Source organism: Oryx dammah, unplaced genomic scaffold (assembly GCF_014754425.2).
Source record: "Oryx dammah isolate SB20612 unplaced genomic scaffold, SCBI_Odam_1.1 HiC_scaffold_27, whole genome shotgun sequence".
NCBI classification, from domain to species: domain Eukaryota; kingdom Metazoa; phylum Chordata; class Mammalia; order Artiodactyla; family Bovidae; genus Oryx; species Oryx dammah.
In genome coordinates, this window is record NW_024070211.1 from 5655433 (window position 1) to 5675024 (window position 19592).

The 19592-nt window shown below is 42.0% G+C and overlaps 1 protein-coding gene across 2 annotated transcripts in view; it reads left to right on the forward strand.

Moving 5' to 3' along the window:
- Positions 1 to 17676: 17676 nt before the first annotated feature.
- The window catches only part of ZBTB40 (zinc finger and BTB domain containing 40), a 71890-nt gene continuing 69974 nt past the window's right edge, over positions 17677 to 19592 (forward strand). Inside the window, exon 1 of one of the 2 annotated variants that reach the window (XM_040229546.1) lies at positions 17677 to 17829. The gene's annotated coding sequence lies outside the window, so the exon portion shown is untranslated. The remainder of the gene's footprint in view (positions 17830 to 19592) is intronic. The other variant, XM_040229545.1, reaches the window with a different exon arrangement.

Here is a 19592-nt window from a genome sequence, read left to right on the forward strand (position 1 = left end):
ACTTGGATGCAATCTCAAAAACGACAGAATGATCTCTGTTCGTCTCCAAGGCAAACCATTCAATATCACAGTAATCCAAGTCTATGCCCCAACCAGTAATGCTGAAGAAGCTGTTTCATGAAGACCTACAAGACCTTTTAGAACTAACACCCAAAAAAGATGTCCTTTTCATTATAGGGGACTGGAATGCAAAAGTAGGAAGTCAAGAAACACCTGGAGTAACAGGCAAATTTGGCCTTGGAATGCGGAATGAAGCAGGGCAAAGACTAATAGAGTTTTGCCAAGAGAATGCACTGGTCATAGCAAACACCTTCTTCCAACAACACAAGAGAAGACTCTACACATGGACGTCACCAGATGGTCAACACCGAAATCAGATTGATTATATTCTTTGCAGCCAAAGATGGAGAAACTCTATACAGTCAACAAAAACAGGACCAGGAGCTAACTGTGGCTCAGATCATGAACTCCTTATTGCCAAATTCAGACTTAAATTGAAGAAAGTAGGGAAAACCACTAGACCATTCAGGTATAACCTAAATCAAATCCCTTATGATTATATGGTGGAAGTGAGAAATAGATTTAAGGGCCTAGATCTGATAGAGTGCCTGATGAACTATGGAATGAGGTTCGTGACATTGTACAGGAGACAGGGATCAAGACCATCCCCATGGAAAGGAAATGCCAAAAAGCAAAATGGCTGTCTGGGGAGGCCTTACAAATAGCTGTGAAAAGAAGAGAGGTGAAAAGCAAAGGAGAAAAGGAAAGATATAAGCATCTGAATGCAGAGTTCCAAAGAATAGCAAGGAGAGATAAGAAAGCCTTCTTTCACGATCAATGCAAAGAAATAGAGGAAAACAACAGAATGGGAAAGATTAGAGATCTCTTCAAGAAAATTAGAGCTACCAAGGGAACATTTCATGCAAAGATGGGCTCGATAAAGGACAGGAATGGTATGGACCTAACAGAAGCAGAAGATATTAAGAAAAGTTGACCAACCTAGACAGCATATTAAAAGCAGAGACACTACTTTGCTGACAAAGGCCCATCTAGCAAAGCTATGGTTTTTCCAGTAGTCATGTATGGATGTGAGATGGACCATAAAGAAAGCTGAGTGCTTAAGAATTGATGGTTTTGAACTGTGGTGTTGTATAAGACTCTTGAGAATCCCTTGGACTGCAAGGAGATCCAACCAGTCAATCCTAAAGGAAATCAGTCCTGAATATTCACTGGAAGGACTGATGTTGAAGCTGAAGCTCCAATACTCTGGCCACCTGATGCGAAGAACTGACTCACTGGAAAAGACCTTGATGCTGAAAAAGATTGAAGGCAGGAGGAGAAGGGGACAACAGAGGATAAGATGGTTGGATGGCATCATCAACTCAGTGGACATGAGTTTGAGCAAGCTCCGGGAGCTGGTGATGGACAGGGAAGCCTGGCGTGCTGCAGTCCATGGGGTCGCAAAGAGTCAGACACAACTGAGCAACTGAACTGAACTGAACTGATATCTATAACCATGAGTCCAGCTACAAAAAAGAGAAAAGCACTAATAAACGCAACAACACAGATGAAAATCAACTAATTACACTGAGTGAAAGAAGCCGGGAATAAAGTACTATCTATTACATAATCTCAATATAGGAAATTCTAGAACAGTCAAAAGTCATCTATACTGACAGAAAGTAGATCAGGGTTGCTGGGGAGTGGGAGGGGAAAGGGGACTTGAACTGGGAAGGGGTACAAGAGAACTTTTTCAGGTGATAAACATATTCTAGGACCTCTGGTTTCTAGTCTGCCATGTAAGAAGCTTGGAGGTTACCACTCCATTCTAACATGAAGCAAAAACCTGAAGAAACTGAAAGATCCATACCTCTTCTAGATTCATCACAGAAGTGAGGTTACAGAGCCACAGAAACCTCCATGGGAACCAGTACCAGAATAGGAAAACTAAACAGAAATTGATGTATTTCTTGTGGATAAATCTGAAAGTTAAAAACTACACAGGGACCCCATAATGGATGGGCGTGGAGGGGGGTGGAGTGAAGGGGGAAGCAACACACTTTTTTGAGTTTTATCTCCTGGAATTCTCACAGTGAGAATCACAGAGAAATCCCCTAATCCTTATGGCATCGGGAGGAGGAAAGGAACCATTTTGGAGTACACCAGAGCATTTTATTTTTTTAAGAATAAGGCCTTCCCTCATAGGAAACCACTGAACCAGAGTCTAACCTGTAGGGTTCTATCACAGTCTAACAGACATGGGTGAAGGTAAATACACAACTCTAGCTCACTCTAGCCAACCTTTCCCACCAAAGGGGGTTGGGGGATGAGAAGCACTGGTGAAGTTCATAGTCCAAAGACACAGGCTCGCCAAAAATCTGAAATCTAGTCACAGATCTACAAAACACTTTCCCTCCCACTATGCCTTACCACCCTATCACTAAAGGTCTATTCTCAGCAATTCCTTTTACCTAGTAAATCATGTCCACCTTTCAACAAAAAGATTACAAGGCATAAGAAAAGACAAAACCGACAATTTTAAGAGAGAAGCAAGTACCAAGAGTTACTTCCCTGGTGGCCCAGTGATTAAGACTCCATGCTTCTGCTGCAGGGGGCATGGGTTCGATCCCTGGTCAGGGAACAAAGATCCTGCATGCCATTTGGTACAGCCAAAAAATAAAACTGAAAAAAACAAAACAGAGTTACATATGCCAGAGACATTGGAATTACCAGACTGAGAGTTTTAAACAACTATGACTAAAACGCTAAGGGCTCAATGAAAAAGTAGGCAGCATGTAAGAACAGATCAGCAATGCAAATAGAGATGGGACTTATAAGAAAGAAAGCCCAAAATGCTAGAGATCAAAACCAATGTAAGAGAAATGAAGAGTGCCTTTGACAGGGTATATGAGTTGAATGGACATGGCTGAGGAAAGAAATTCTGATCTAGAGGCTGTTGTTGTTCTTGATGTTGTTCCGTCACTCAGTCATGTCCAACTCTTTGCAACCCCATGGACTGTAGCCCGCCAGGTTTCCCCGTCCCTCATTGTCTCCTGGAATTTGCTGAAACTCTTGTCCATTGAGTCGACGAGCAGGTTCTTTGCATCAGGTGGCCAAAGTATTGCCAGATTTAACATTTAAAAACACAGGATCCCTGTTCAATTTGAATTTCAGATAAACAAAAATATGCATAGGATATGTTATTGTTGTTCAACCACCAAGTCGTGTCCAACTCTTTAAGACCACATAGACTGCAGCACACCAGGCTTCCCTGTCCTTCACCATCTCCCAGAGTTTGCCCAAGTTCATGTCCATTGCACCAGTGATGCTCATCCTCTATTGCCATCTTCTTCTGTCTTCAATCTTTCCCAGCACCAGGGTCTTTTCCAATGATTTGGCTGTTTGCATTAGGTGGCCAAAGTATTGGAGCTTCAGCTTCAGCATTAGTCTTCCAATGGGTATTCAGGGTTGATTTCCCTTAGGATTGACTGGTTTGATCTCAATAGAAACTTCCAGAACTGCAAAACAAAAAGAAAAAAATCCCTAGAATATATAAGATCTGCTGGATAACTGCAAAAGGAGTAACAGATACATAATGGAAATACCAGAAGGAGAAGAAGCAGAAAAAGTTGTTACTTTTTTCAAAGCAATATTTGAAGCTATAATGAGAAAATTTCCTCCAATTAATGACAGATACCAAACAGCAGATCCAAAATCTAAAAGAATGTCAGCATGATAAATATGAAAAAAATAATCCACAATCCATATTGTAGTCAAACTTCAGAAAATTAAATATAAAGAAAATACTTTTGAAAGAAGTAAGAGAGGAAAAAACCCACCTTACTTACAGAGGAGCAAAGATAAGAATTTCATCATACTTCCCCTCAGAAACCATGCTAGCAAAAGGAGAATGGATGAAATCTTTAAAGTGTTTACAGGAGAAACCCACAAAGCTAGAAGCATGTACCCTGCAAAATTATCCTCTGTAAGTGAAGAAGAAATAAAAACTTCTCAGACAAGCAAAAACTTAAGGAATTGGTTGCCAGTAGAACTACCTTGCAAGAAATGCCAAAAGTTCTTTAGAGAAGAGGGAAAATATATAGATGAGTAAACTGTATCTTTTGTGCCCAGAAAGACCATAAAAGAAGAAATAAGTGTGGGTAAAATAAAATTTTTATTTTTCTTGTTCATATTGAGCTAACAGATAACAGTTTGTTCAAAATGATAATATCAATGATGTACTTGATTTTATAAACATATAATATATACAAGTATATATTTATGCATGCTTATGTTTCAGGGAAATGAATGATAGCAATGATACAAGGAATAGGAAGGAAGAATTAAGATTATTTTGTTCTTATAATGTATTAACTGTTCTTATAATGTATTCACTACTTGTAAAGTGTTATAGTGTTATTTGAAAACAGACTTGAATTAGTTATAAACATATTTTGCAACCTAAGGTAACTATTAATGAAAGTAAAATAAGAAATATAATGGATATGCTAAAAAAGAAGAGAAAATGGAATAATACAAAATGCTTGATTAAAACAAAAGAGTAAAAAGGTGTAGAAGACAAAATTAGGAACAAAGAAGAAGGACAACAAATAGAAAATTGTGACAAATGTGAAAGCTATTAGTCCATTACATAATAATCACTTGAATATCAATAGACTGTAGTAGTGCAGTGAAGTCACTCAGTCATGTCCTGACTCTTTGTGACCCCATGGACTGTAGCCTACAAGGCTCCTCCGCCCATGGGATTTTCCAGGCAAGAGTACTGGAGTGGGTTACCATTTCCTTCTCCAGGGGATCGTCCCAACCCTGGGATCGAACCCAGGTCTCCCGCATTGTAGGCAGCTGCTTTTACTGTCTGAGCCACCAGGGAAGTCACACAATACACCAATTAAAAGAGATCATAACAACATACAAAAATCAGTATGCTTCTAAACACTAACAAGAAATTATTTTAAAAGGTAATTAAGAAAACAATCTTATTTACAACGGCATCAAAAAAATAAAATGCTTAGGAATAACTTTAACCGAGAAGATGAAAGACTTGTACACTGAAAACTATAAAACATTGATGAAAGAAAGCAGACACAAATAAATGGAAACACATCTTATGTACATGGGATTGGAGGAATTCATGTTTTTTAAATGTCCATATTATTCAAGATAATCTACAGGTTCAATGCAACTTTTTTCAAAATATCAATGGCATCTTTTTTTCAGGAATAGAGAAACAATCCTAAAATTCATATAGAACCACAAAAGTCCTCAAAGACCCAAAGCAATTTTGAGCAAGAAGAACAAAACTGGAGGCCTTACACTTCTTGATTTCAAGATATCAGTATATTACAAAGCTACAGTAATCAAGCAGTATGGTAGCAGCATTAAGAAAGACATATAGACAAATGAAACAGAATTGAGAGTCCAGAAATGATAATCTCTTCTAATAAGTGATGTTGGACAAACTGGATATTCACATGCAAAAGAATGAAACTGAATCCTGTCTTATACCATATACAAAATCCAACTAAAAATGAATTCAAGACTTAAATACAAGACCCAAAACCATGAAACTCCTAGAAAAAAAGAAAAACACAGGAAAAAGTTTTTCTTGAAATTGATCTTAGTGATTATTTCTTGGATATGACACCAAAAGCACAGACAACAAAAGTGAAAGTACACATGTGGGATTATACCAAACTAAAAAGCTCTGAAGAGCACAAGAAAAATTAACAGTGAGAGACAACCAATTCTACAGAATGACAGAAAACATTTGCAAACCATGTATCTAATAAAGGGTTAATAACTGAGTTATCAGGGAAGCCCATACAACTTAATAGCAAAATAATAATAACAACTAACTGATGCTAAAATGAGATGCCAGAATTTTGTCAAAGAAAGAGATAAACCTATCTTTATTTACAGGTGACATGATTGTTGAGAAACTCTGAAAGCATAAACCAATGAAAGCTTCCTAGAACTAATAACTATATTAAGGTTGCAGGATACAAAGTTAACATTAAAATGTCAATACTTTACAACATGCCATCAATGACAAGTAAATTTTGAAATTAAAAATACAATACTACTTAACACCCCAGAAGATTAAATACTTAAGTATAGACCAAACAGAATATGTTTAAGATCTTTATGAAGAAAACTGCAAGATTCTGGTGAAACATAAAACTAAATAAATGGAGGACTATGAGGCTTCCTGGGTGGCTCAGATGGTAAAGAATCTGCCTGCAATGCAGGAGACCCAGGTTCAATCCCTGGGTTGTGAAGATACCCTAGAGAAGGGAATGGCCATCCACTCCAGTATTCTTGCCTGGAGAATTCCAAGGACAGGGTGGCAAAGAGTAGGACATGATTGAGTGACTAACTCTTTCACTTTCATCCCATGATCATGGATATGAAGACCTAATACTGTCAAGATATCAGTTCGTTCAAACTTGATCTATATACTCTATGCAATCTCAAGGAAAATCTCAGTAAATAATTTTGTGGATTTTGACAAACTGATTCTAAAGTTTTTACAGAGAGGCAAGAGACCCAATAGCCAACACAATATTGAAGAAGAAGGACAAAGTTGGAGGACTGACACTACCCAACTTCAATACTTACTGTAAAACTATGGAAATCAAGACTGTGGTATAAGCAAAAGAATAAATCAATAGGACAGAATAAAGAGCCCAGAAATAAACTCATATAAAGACAACTGATATTTGACAAAAGTAGCAAAGGTAATACAATGGAGTAAAGATGGTTTCAACAAATGACACTGGAACAACTGGACATCCACATGCAAATAAATGAACCTAGACCCAGACCTTACTTTTCACAAAATTAATTCAAAATGGATCACAGACAGAAATGTAAAATGCAAAGCTCCTAGACAATAACATAGGAGAAAATCTAGATAATCTTGGCTATAGTGATGACTTTTTTGGATACAAACCAAAGACAGAACCCATGAAAGAAAGAGTCAAGCTGGGCTCATTATAATTAAACTTTCAGGCTCTGCAAAACACTATGTTAAGAGAATGAGAAGACAAGCCACAGACTGGGAGAAAATATTTGCACAAGACATACTTGAAAAGAACTATTATTCAAATTATACAAAGAACTCTTAAAACTCAACAATAAGAAAACAAACAACCTGATTTTAAAATAGACCAAAGACCTTAATAGATCGCTCTCCAAAGAGGATAAACAGATGGCAAATAAACATATCAAAAGATACTCCACAACATATATCATTAGGGAAATGCACATTAAAACAATGAGGTACTGCTATATACCTCCTAGAACGGTCAAAATTCAGAACACGGACAACACTAAATGCTGGTAAGAATGTGGAGCTGTGGGAACTCTCATGCCCTGCTGGTGGAATTCAAAATGGTACAGCTACTTCGGAAAATAATTCAGCAGTTTCTTACAAAATTAAACATATTTTTCTTATGTGATCCAAGAATTGTGCTCCTTGGTATTAACCCAAACAAATTGAAAAGCTATGGCCACACAAGAGCTTGCACACAGATGTGTATAATACCTCTATTCATAATTGTCAAAACTTGGAAGCAACCAACACGTCTTTCAGTGGGTAAATGGATGAGTAAACTGTGGTACGTTCAGAGGATGGAATATTATTCAGTGCTAAAAAGAAATAAGATACCAAGCCATGAAAAGACATGAAAGAAACTTAAATGTATATTACTAAGTGAAAGAAAATAAAAGTGAAAGTTGCTCAGTCATGTCTGACTTTTTGCGACACCTTGGACTATATGGTCCATGGAATTCTCCAGGGCAGAATATTGGTGCGGGTAGCCTTTCCCTTCTCCAGGAGATCTTCCCAACCCAGGGATTGAACCCAGGTCTCCCGCATTGTGGGCAGACTCTTTACCAGCTGAGTCACAAAGGAAGCCCTAAGTGAAAGAAGTCAGTCTTAAAAGCTTATATACGGTATGATTCCAACTATGCAACACTCTGGAAAAGGAACAACTATGGAGACTCAAAAGGCCAGTGACCTTCAGGGGTCTGGGGGCAGGGAGGATGAATAGGGAGAACACAGAGGACTTATTTATTTTTCAAGTGATTTTTTTAAGCTTTAATTTTTAAATTATAAACATAGCATATGAACACATTTATTAGAAAAACTCAATCATTACCAAATATATAGCAGAAAAGTGAAAAGCCATCTGCAAATCTCAGGCTCTGCCTTATATACAGATGTCAAGCAGTTTGATGGGTTTACAAATTTTCATTTTTACAATAATTTTTTAATAGTAAATATATGCTAATAGTTCAAAATTCAAAAGTTACCAAGTAGTTAATAGGAAAAATTGTCTCTTTCCCTGTTTTCAGCAATTAAATTCCCTCCCTTGAAGAAAATCCTATTAACAGTATATATATTTGTGGGCTTTTTAAAAAAACTTTCTATTTTATAATGGGACACGACTGAACGACTGAACTGAACTGAAGGTGATCCCTGGAGAAGGCAATGGCACCCCACTCTAGTACTCTTGCCTGGAAAATCCCATGGATGGAGCAGCCTGGTAGGCTGCAGTCCATGGGGTCACTAAGAGTCAAACACGACTGAGCAACTTCACTTTCACTTTTCATTTACATGCATTGGAGAAGGCAATGGCACCCCACTCCAGTGTTCTTGCCTGGAGAATCCCAGGGACGGGGGAGCCTGGTGGGCTGCCGTCTATGGGGTCGCACAGAGTCGGACACGACTGAAGCGACACAGCAGCAGCATAGTGATCCCTGGTGGCTCAGTGGTAAAGAACCCGCCCGTCTGCCAATGTGGGAGACCCAGATTCAATCCCTGGGTCACTGAGATCCAGTGGAGGAGGAAAGATCCCCTGGAAGAGGGAATGGCAACCCACTCCAGTATTCTTGCCCGGGAAACCCCATGGACAGAGAAGCCTGGCTGGTTACAGTCCATGGGGTCTCAAAAGAGTTGGATACGACTTAGCGACTAAGCAACATTTGTGTTTTTAAAAACCTTTTTATTTTATATTGAAGTATAGGTAATTAACAATATTGTGTTAGTTTCAAGAGTACAGCAAAGGAGTTTTAGAGCAGTGAAACTACTCTGCAAAATGCTATAGTGGTGAATACATGTTATGTTGTTGTTGTTGTTCAGTCCCTAAGTCATGTCTGACTCTTTGGGACCTCTCGGATTATAGCTTGCCAAGCTCCTCTGTTCATGGGATTTTCCAGGCAAGAGTACTGGAGCAGTCAATCCCTGGGTCAGGAAGATCCCCTGGAGTAGGATACATGTTATGCATTTGACCAAACCCACAGAATGTACAACATCAAGAGTGAACCCTAATATAAACTTTGGGTGACAAGGGTCTGTGAATGTAGGTATATCAGTCGTAACAGATGCGCTGTTCTGGTGGGAGATGCTAATGGCAGGAGAGGCTATGCATGTGTGGGGATAGGGGAACATTGGAAATTTATATATTTTCCTCTCAATTTTGCTGGGAACTAAAATTGCTCTTAAAAATAAAAATATTCTATATCTTGATATGGTGATGGTTACATGAGTGTATGTACTTGCCAAAATGCCACTTTAAATGTGGAGAAGGAAATGGCAACCCACTCCAGTATTCTTGCCTGGAGAATCCCATGCAGGCTATAGTCCATGGGGTCGCAAAGAGTCGGACACAACTGAAGCAACTTGGCAGGCACACATGCACGCACTTTAAGTGAGTACACTTTTTCTTTTATGTAAATTATATTTAATAAAGTCCATTCTTGATGAGATGACAGATTACACTGGCCTCTGTCTGCAGAACAAAGTAAAGGATAATTAAAAAAAAAAAAACTGCAGGAGGAGGATAGGTGAGAGATAAAATCATTCAAACTCTGGCCATGGAAACAGAGTATATTTAGAGGTAAAATCAGTAAACGTGGTGACTAGTTGAGGGTAAGTGACAGACGTGTCAAAGGCAATTCCCAGCCGTCTAACCCGAGCGATTAGGTAGAGAGCGGTGGGTGGGCTGTTCTCGCTGAGCTCAGGAGCTGCAGGGGAGAAGCAGACAGGGCTGGAAAATCACAGCTTCTGTTTTGGATTAGATGGATATGATGGGGCTGTGAGCCATCTCCAAAGATGTTGGTTCCGTGAGGCTGAATGCAACAGAGCCTCTTGTCTCAGGAGAAATTGAGATTCACGATATAAGACATCAGAAGACCAGACCCCACGGAAGTACCCTAGACTCTTACTGGCTGGGAGCCCCTGTGGAGTGAGGTAGTCTCTCCCTTCTCTTGGTTTTTCTGTCATCTCGGATGGATGAGCAAGCTGACCTTTCTGAGTCATTTGGCAAATTCCAACAGCATCCTCATCTGAGACTCTCTGGCCTCCAATGGGCAAGATCTGAAGACAAGCTTCGTTTGGATTGGAGAAAAGCGTAGTGGAATTCTAACACTTAGAAAGCCAGGGAAAAGAAGGCTAAGGCCCAGATACCTACTCTAGCAGATAAAAAGCATATGCTGAGCCTCTAGCAAACTTCACTTCTACAAATAACACCACCGCCTTGGGGAACAGCAGAGACATTTGACCAGGCGGCAGCTGTGCAGAGAGTGCTATTTAAAGACAGCTTTTGCAGCCCAAGGACTCTGGGCTTAAGATTTGATTGGAAGGCGGAGAGAAGACTGAGGAAAGAACCAGATTTGGGGAAAAACATCACCAGGTGGTTGGCTGCTGATATGAACTCCGAATATGTTAAATGAGCTCATTTTAATAAAATCATGTCTATCCATCTCTTTCTGAGTAAATTAAATGTGTTAATTCACAGAAAGCACTCGGAACAGTGTCCAGCTCATGGTGCTTATTGAAAGGAAACTGTCCTTATTACCATCATTATCTCCCCATCTACCTACCTACATATATTTGCTCAGAGATGGAGAAATACTCATCTGTAATGATATGTTACTGCTAAGTGGTAGGATTTAGAGTGATTCTGTTTCTAACTCTCTTCTTTATATGTTTCTGTAATCCTTGAACTCTTTATAACAAACACATATATTTTGTAAAACCCACAAGTCATTATTCTGCAGGCGGAGGGAAGTGAAGGCTCTGGAGTCAGACTTCCTAGGTTTTAACCTCAACTCCACTGATTAATCGCTGTGTAAACTTGAGCAAATTTTTTAGCTCCTCTGAGTCTGGTTTCTCCTCTATAAAGGAGGTAATGATATTAGTTACCTCATTTGGTGGCTATGGGAATGAAATGAGATAATCTAGGTAGAACTTGGCATGGTACCTGGCAGCAAATAAGAGGGAGATAAATAATGACTGTTATTACCAGTGGTAGAAGTGGTCCTGGCTGTGTTATTTCCTACTGGGGCAAGGATGATGTTCTACTTACATCAGTGTTCTTGGCCTGAAGTAGTCATTCTGGAGACAGTTGGCAGTTTAACTAGGGCCACCTCAGGCATCGGCCTGGGAACATTTTCTGTCAAGGTAGAAAAGAGAGTGAAGAGACCTCAAGCACCTTTCCCTTCATGGTCAAGAGCTACGTCTTTTCTGGTGATTGAGAACTACAAGTTATTTCTCCAAAACTCTTGAGACTCTCCCAAGAGAGGAGGTCCTTAGAGAAGCCACCTTTGGTTTCCTATTCTCCCATATGAGGGCTGGCCAGAAGCCAGGAACACTGCTCTCCATCACTTTATGCTCTTCTTCATGGGCTGTAGGCAAGTCATTTTCATGAGAATTTCTAATAATATAAAACCTCAAGGGAACAATTATGGGGGAACTGCTGCCATTTTCCATTGACTGTGTGTGACTATGTTGGGGAATTGAGTTCGTTGTTATGTCTAAAGCAATCCTTCAATATACAGATGACCAATGGGCGCATGAATTCCAGCTGATCTATTTAAAATCCTAAATGATGATGCTGTTAAAGTGCTGCACTCAATATGTCAGCAAATTTGGAAAACTCAGCAATGGCCACAGGACTAAAAAGGTCAGTTTCCATTTCAATCTCAAAGAAAGGCAGTGCCAAACAATGTTCAAACTGTCATACAATTGTGCTCATTACACATGCTAGCAGGGTTATGCTCAAAATCCTTCAAGCTAGGCTTCAACAATATGTGAACTGAGAATTCAGATGTACAAACTGGATTTAGAAAAGGTAGAAGAACCAGAGATCAAATTGCCAGCACCTATCGGATCATAGCAAAACCAATGGAATTCCAAAAAAAAAAAAAACCATCTACTTTTGCTTCACTGAATACTCACAAGCCTTTAATTGGGAGGATCATGGCAAACTGTGGAAAATTCTTAAAGAGATGAGAACACCAGACTACCTCACCTGCCTCCTAAGAAACCTGTATGCAGGACATGAACCAACAGTTAGAACTGGACATGGAACAACAGACTGGTTCAAAATTGGGAAAGGAGTATGTCAAGGCTGTATATTGTCACCTCCCTTATTTAACACATATGCAGAGACAGTCAGTCAGTTCAGTTGCTCAGTCGTGTCCAACTCTTTGCGACCCCATGAATTGCAGCACACCAGGCCTCCCTGTCCATCACCAACTCCCAGAATTCACTCAAACTCACGTCCATCGAGTCGGTGATGCCATCCAGCCATCTCATCCTCTGTCGTCCCCTTCTCCCTCCCAGCATCAGGGTCTTTTCCAATGAGTCAACTCTTCCCATGAGGTGGCCAAAGTACTGGAGCTTCAGCTTTAGCATCAGTCCTTCCAAAGAACATCCAGGACTGATCTCCTTTAGAATGGACTGGTTGGATCTCCTTGCAGTCCAAGGGACTCTCAAGAGTCTTCTCCAACACCACAGTTCAAAAGCATCAATTCTTCAGGGCTCAGGTTTCTTCACAGTCCAACTCTCACATCCATATATGACCACTGGAAAAACCACAGCCTTGACTAGAGGGACCTTTGTTGGCAAAGTAATGTCTCTGCTTTTGAATATGCTATCTAGGTTGGTCATAACTTTCCTTCCAAGGAGTGTCTTTTAATTTCATATACAGAGTACATTATGCAAAATGCCGGGCTGGATGAATCACAAGCTGGAATCAAGATTGCTGGGAGAAATATCAACAACCTCAGATATGCAGATGATACCACTCCAATGACAGAAAGTGAAGAGGAACTAAAGAGCCTCTTGATGAAAGTGAAAGGGGAGAGTGAAAAAGCTGGCTTAAAACTCAACATTCAAAAAACCATGATCATGGCATCTGGTCCCATCACTTCATGGCAAATATACAGGAAAAAAGTGGAAACAGTGACAGATTTTACTTTCTTGGGCTCCAAAATTGCTGTGGATGGTGACTGCAGCCACAAAATTAAAAGCTCAAACTCCAGTACTTTGGCCACCTCATGCGAAGAGTTGATTCATTGGAAAAGACTTTGATGCTGGGAGGGGTTGGGGGCAGGAGGAGAAGGGGACAACTGAGGATGAGATGGCTGGATGGCATCACTGACTCGATGGACACGAGTCTGAGTGAACTCCGGGAGTTGGTGAAGGACAGGGAGGCCTGGCGTGCTGCTATTCATGGGGTCGCAAAGAGTCGGACACGACTGAGCGACTGAACTGAACTGAACTTCTTGGAAGAAAAGCCATGACCAACCTAGACGGCATATTAAAAAGCAGAGACATCACTTAGCAGACAAAGGTCCATATTGTCAAAACTTTTTTTTCCCTTTTTTTTTTTACACTTTTCCTGTGGGCATCCCTTGTAGCTCAGCTGGTAAAGAATTTGCCTGCAATGCGGTAGACCTGGGTTTGATTCCTGGGTTGGGAAGATCCCTTGGAGAAGGGAAAGGCTACCCACTCCAGTAGTGGGGTCACAAAGTGTCGGACACAACTGAGCAACTTTCACTTTCACGCTTTTCCTGTAGTCATGTACAGATGCGAGAGTTGGACCATAAAGAAGGCTAAGTATTGAAGAACTGATGCTTTTGAACTATGGTGCTGGAGAAAACTCTTGAGAGTCATTCTTAAAGGAAATCAACCCTGAATATTCATTGGAAGGACTGATATTGAAGCTCCAATACTCTGGCCACCTGATGTAAAGTGCTGACTCATTGGAAAAGACCCTGACCCTGGGAAAAATGGAAAGCAGGAGGAGAAGGGGGCAACAGAGGATAAGATGGTTGGATGGCATCAGTATCAGTTATCAGTTCAGTCGCTCAGTCGTGTCCAACTCTTTGTGACCCCATGGACTGCAGCATGCCAGGCTTCCCTGTCCATCACCAACTCCCAGAGTTTACTCAAACTCATGTCCTTCAAGTCGGTGATGCCACCCAACCATCTCATCCTCTGATGGGGTCACAAAGAATCAGACATGACTGAGCAACTAAGCACGCATACATGCACTCCTATGTTCACAGGAGCAGCATTTACAATAAGCAAACATGAAAACAATCTAAATGTCCATTGACAGATGAACGGATAAAGAAGACATGGTGTATATGTGTATATACACACCACACACACACACACATACACACACACACACACACAGGTACCAATGGAATACTGAAAGAAAGTGAAAGTGTTACTCATTCAGTCGTGTCCAGCTCTTTGCCACTCCATGGACTACAGCCTACCACACTCCTCTGTCCATAGAATTCTCCAGGCAAGAATACTGGAGTGGGTTCCTATGTCCTTCTCTATCCAACTGAATATTACTTCACTATAAATGAGAATGAAATAATGCCTTTTGCAGCAACATGGATGGATCTAGAGATTATCATACTAAGCAGAGTAAGTCAGAAAGAGAAAGACAAATTCCATATGCTATCACTTGTATGTGGAATCTAAAATATGACACAAATGAACTTTCTACAAAACAGAAACAGAAAGAGACTCACGGACATAGAGAACAGACTCGTGGGTGCCCAGCAATGGAGTGGGGGTAGGGGTAGGGATTGGGAGTTTTGGATTAGCAGATGCAAACTATTACATACACAGTGGATAAACAAGGTCCTACTCTAACGCATGGGAAACTGTACTCATTTTCCTATAATAAACCATTAATGGAAAAGAATACGAAAAAGAATATACATCAATATACATAACTGAATCTCTGCTGTACAGCAGAAATTAAGACATTGTAAATCAACTGTTCTTCAATAAAATTTAAAAAAATAAACAAACCTTTAGATGGAAAGAGTTCTTTCTATATTTTCTATCAGTTCAGTCGCTCAGTCGTGTCCGACTCTTTGTGACCCCATGAATCACAGCACGCCAGGCCTCCCTGTCCATCACCAACTCCCGAAGCTCACTCAAATGCACGTCTATCGAGTCAGTGATGCCATCCAGCCATCTCATCCTTGGTCGTCCCCTTCTCCTCCTGCCCCCAATCCCTCCCAGCATCAGAGTCTTTTCCAATGAGTCAACTCTTCGCAGGAGGTGGCCAAAGTACTGGAGTTTCAGCTTTAGCATCATTCCTTCCAAAGAAATCCCAGGGTTGATCTCCTTCAGAATGGACTGGTTGGATCTCCTTGCAGTCCAAGGGACTCTCAAGAGTCTTCTCCAACACCACAGCTCAAAAGCATCAATTCTTTGGCGCTCAGCCTTCTTCACAGTTCAACTCTCACATCCATACATGACCACAAGAAAAACCATAGTCTTGACTAGATGGACCTTAGTCGGCAAAGTAATGTCTCTGCTTTTGAATATACTATCTAGGTTGGTCATAACTTTTCTTCCAAGGAGTAAACGTCTTTTAATTTCATGGCTGCACTCACCATCTGCAGTGATTTTGGAGCCCCGAAAAATAAAGTCTGACACTGTTTCCACTGTTTCCCCATCTCTTTCCCATGAAGTGATGGGACCGGATGCCATGATCTTCGTTTTCTGAATGTTGAGCTTTAAGCCAACTTTTTCACTCTCCTCTTTCACTTTCATCAAGAGGCTTTTTAGCTCCTCTTCACTTTTACAACAAATGTATACTCCTTAAAATAAGAAACAAAAACTTATTTAAAACATCATCCTATTCTATACAACCATAATCCCAGGAATTCAACATATCCACATTTCTCTTGCTTTCTTCTTCTTGTCTCTGTAGGATTCAATCTTAAATAGTGAACATAGATTGTGTCTGCACTTATTCCTGTTGCTTGAGAATAATAAGCCTCAAGCCATCCACATTTCCATACAGTAACTTGACAATAACACTGATCTTTAAAAATTTGACTGATTGGATAGATATTTCAACAGCACCTACTATGTGTCAAGCACCACTCCATGTGTTTGTTAAATCTGACAATGTGGTATTGAGTGCTCCCACCAGAGGAGAATGCAGAGATCATGAAAATAAGTGATTAGGAGACACAATAGCTATAGGTCTGAGTCTAGTGAGTACAAAAGTGACTGTCATTTACAGTAAATTTGACTCTTAATGTGATAGTGCCATATGACTATACTAGTGAAACTGACTAAGCGGGCAGTAACAAGGACTCTGTACACCCAGTTGCGTGTGTTAGTCTCTCCGTCCGGTCCAGCACTTTGCGACCCCATGGACTGTAGCCACCCAGGCTCCTCTGTCTATGGAGTTCTCTGGGAAGAATAGTGGAACGGGTAGCCATTCCCTTCTCCAGGGGGATCTTCCTGACCCAGGGATCTAACCGGGGTCTCCTGCACTGCAAGCAGATTCCTTACTGTCTGAGCTACCAGGGAAGCTCACCTATCCAGTTGGGGTCTGCTGAGTGATAATGACGGTGAAAACAAGTGAAAGGGTGGCAGCTGAGCACACATTCCAATTGCTATACTGCACAGGAACTGTTAGAAGTTTGTGGTCACCGGGCGGGGAGGTCGCATAGTGGACAGTGACTGTAGAAGATAATGAACTGGATGGCCCCAACAATGCAAATGACAGTTCTGCCCAGTAGATTGAATTTATGATTAAACAGGTGATGGGAGTGGGTCCAACAATGACATCCTTCAGAACGACTGAATATTGACACTGGGATGGAACAGCTGTAACCAAAGAGGGAACTTGGCCTTGTACTGAGACAACTAGATTCGAGCAGCATGACTGGCAGTGAAAGAAAGATTTGCTGCCTGTCAGTGACAGAATGCCATTGTGGGGTTCAGCGGGCCAGCATCCATGTGACTTAATTTATCTGACAGTTTGGATATGATTTCATCTGTCCGGCTGTGTGAAGGTGGCAAGAGGAGCCCCCAACTGGAATGCATAGGGTGTGACAGCATGTTAACAGAGAAACAGAGCAAAAGCAAAGCTATCACTTCACCCCAAACCCATGCTTCCTAAAATGGCCTCTAAACGTCCGAGCCAAGCTTCTCCACCAATGACGAGGCGTTTGGGGACGCGGCTCGGGTCACGTCTCTGTCTTGCAAGTGAATTTGTTGTCTTTGGAAAAGTGGAAAGAAACCTTTGGTGCCTAATGCTCTCCGTGGTTTGAAATGAGAGAACCTTAGCGCGGTCTCACCCAGGCTAGTGGAAACCTGTTAGAATTTCCCCAGAGTGTGGGGAGGGGAGCGAAGGGTCAAGGGTCAGAGGTCGGAGAAGGGGTTAGCAACCGGCGGGTCCGAGCGTGTCTGTATTGGTACAGAGCGCGCGCGCGCGTGACGCAGGCCACGCCCCCCGGAAGGCCCACCCCTCCCCCAGCACGTGACTGTGGCGCGCGAGGCAGGCCGGGCTGCCCCTCCCCCTCTTCATACGCCTTCAGCGCCGGCCTCAAGATGGCCGCCCTCTGGCGTCTCTGGCGCTGTTGAATGAAGAAAGCTTTATTGTTCCCTTCGGGTAGGAGTGTTCGTGTCCTCTATGGCGCTGTCAATAAAGAACGGCAGTTTGAATCGGTCCTGAACAGGTAACCATAGAAACGGGGCCGGGACTCCGCGTTGGAGACCCCTTTTGCCGCTGAGGGCCGGGAGGCGCCCCAAACGAGGGGCGCGCAGAGACCCTTCGGCCTGGCGAAGCCCGCTGCGCCCTGCCGAGTGTCCCAGCCGTCTGTTCCCGCACCGGGGGGAACTTGGAACTCCCCTACCGCACCCCCGGAGCAGCCCACACTCCTGAGCGCAGGCTCCGCTCTCGCCTCCGGCCGAGGGGTATGCCCCGGGGTCCCGACCGGGATGCTCGTCTGGGCCTAGGCCCCGCTTGGGGCCCGCCCTCTGCCGGGGACTTGCCCTGGCCCCGCATCGCCGACTGCTCGGCGCGATCGGAGGCCTACTCGCAGCTGCTCCTCACACTTCCCCCCCCCGCCCCCCTAAAATCCCTACGCCTCCCCGGGCCTCGCAAACTGTGGCCTTGGCCCAAAGCCACCACTCCCCTCCCTCCCCGCCCACCCTTTTTTTTTTGTCTGCCGAGAGCTAAGAAGGTTTTACTTTTTTTTTTTTTTTTACTGGTTGAAGGAGAAAGTATTTCGCATAATTTATGACAGTTAACAGGAAATCAAATTCCAGTGTCCATCAGTGAAGTTTTCTTGGCACACAGCCGTGTTCGTGGTTTCTATATTTGTGCATGGCCGCTTTCCTCGTGCAAGAGCGAATTTGAGTAGTTGCAAGATTTAAATCTGATGGCTCTGATGCTTTGATCCCCAAAGCCGACGCTGTCTTTGGCCTTTCTCAGCAGTGTCGCAGGCCCAGCTGTAGACACAAGTAGGCTGGGTCAGCATGTCCTTCAGGCTTCAGGGACTCTTCAGGCCCCTTCTCACGCGAGTGGGAAACTCGAGTTACAACTGCCCTGTGCACCCCAGAGCTCTGTAGTTAACCACACACTCTGGCTTACATTACTTCTGGTTTTATTGGTTTATTATTCCAAATGGAATTGTTTCCCCTCCTTAGAATAACAGTACCATCTTCTGAGCACCTGCAGCAAGCCAGATGCTTATTTATATTAATGCACAGCGCTTTTGTGCCAGCAACTTTTGTCCCTCCGTGTGTCCGTTGAGCGTGAGTTGAAAGCCCAGGTTCTGAGAGGTTAAGCTGTTTCAGAGCCTAATAGATTATGGGTCTGGCAAGTTGCTCCTGGGAGCCACGTGCTTGGGGACCGATGTCATTCTGTTTGGATTTTATTCTTTTAGATCTGTCAACCTGGCACTATTGGTTCTTCCTTGGAATGGAAGCCAAATCTTTGTATGGTTTGTAGATTTTAATTACAACCTCAAAATGAAAATTTCCTCTTACTTGGCTAAACCATCAAACTTCTGCTGCACCCCCACTTTCTAATTTAGACTTTGTTCTTTTATAGGAGTTGTTCCCAAACCCAACTATTCATCACTAGTTTAACTAACAAGTAGATTCAGAGTACCCCATGCTTGTATGCATGCATCTGTTAAGCATTCAGTATTTGTGGAGTGCCTACAAAATACTAACAATGATTCAGGCTCCTGGAAATAGAAATACAATGGTGAACAAGATCAATGTCATCTCTGCCCTTCCGTGGAAATAACTTCTGTAGAGCCTTGGACAGATGGCATACAGGCAATCAAAGATAATTTCATATACAGCTGTCATAGCATCTTTATAGTAAAATTAGTAGTTAATTTTTATTGAGTGATTCCTGTGTGCCAAGGACTACACTATGTGCTTTATTTCCATAGCCTATCATTTACTCCTCACACCAACACTATGG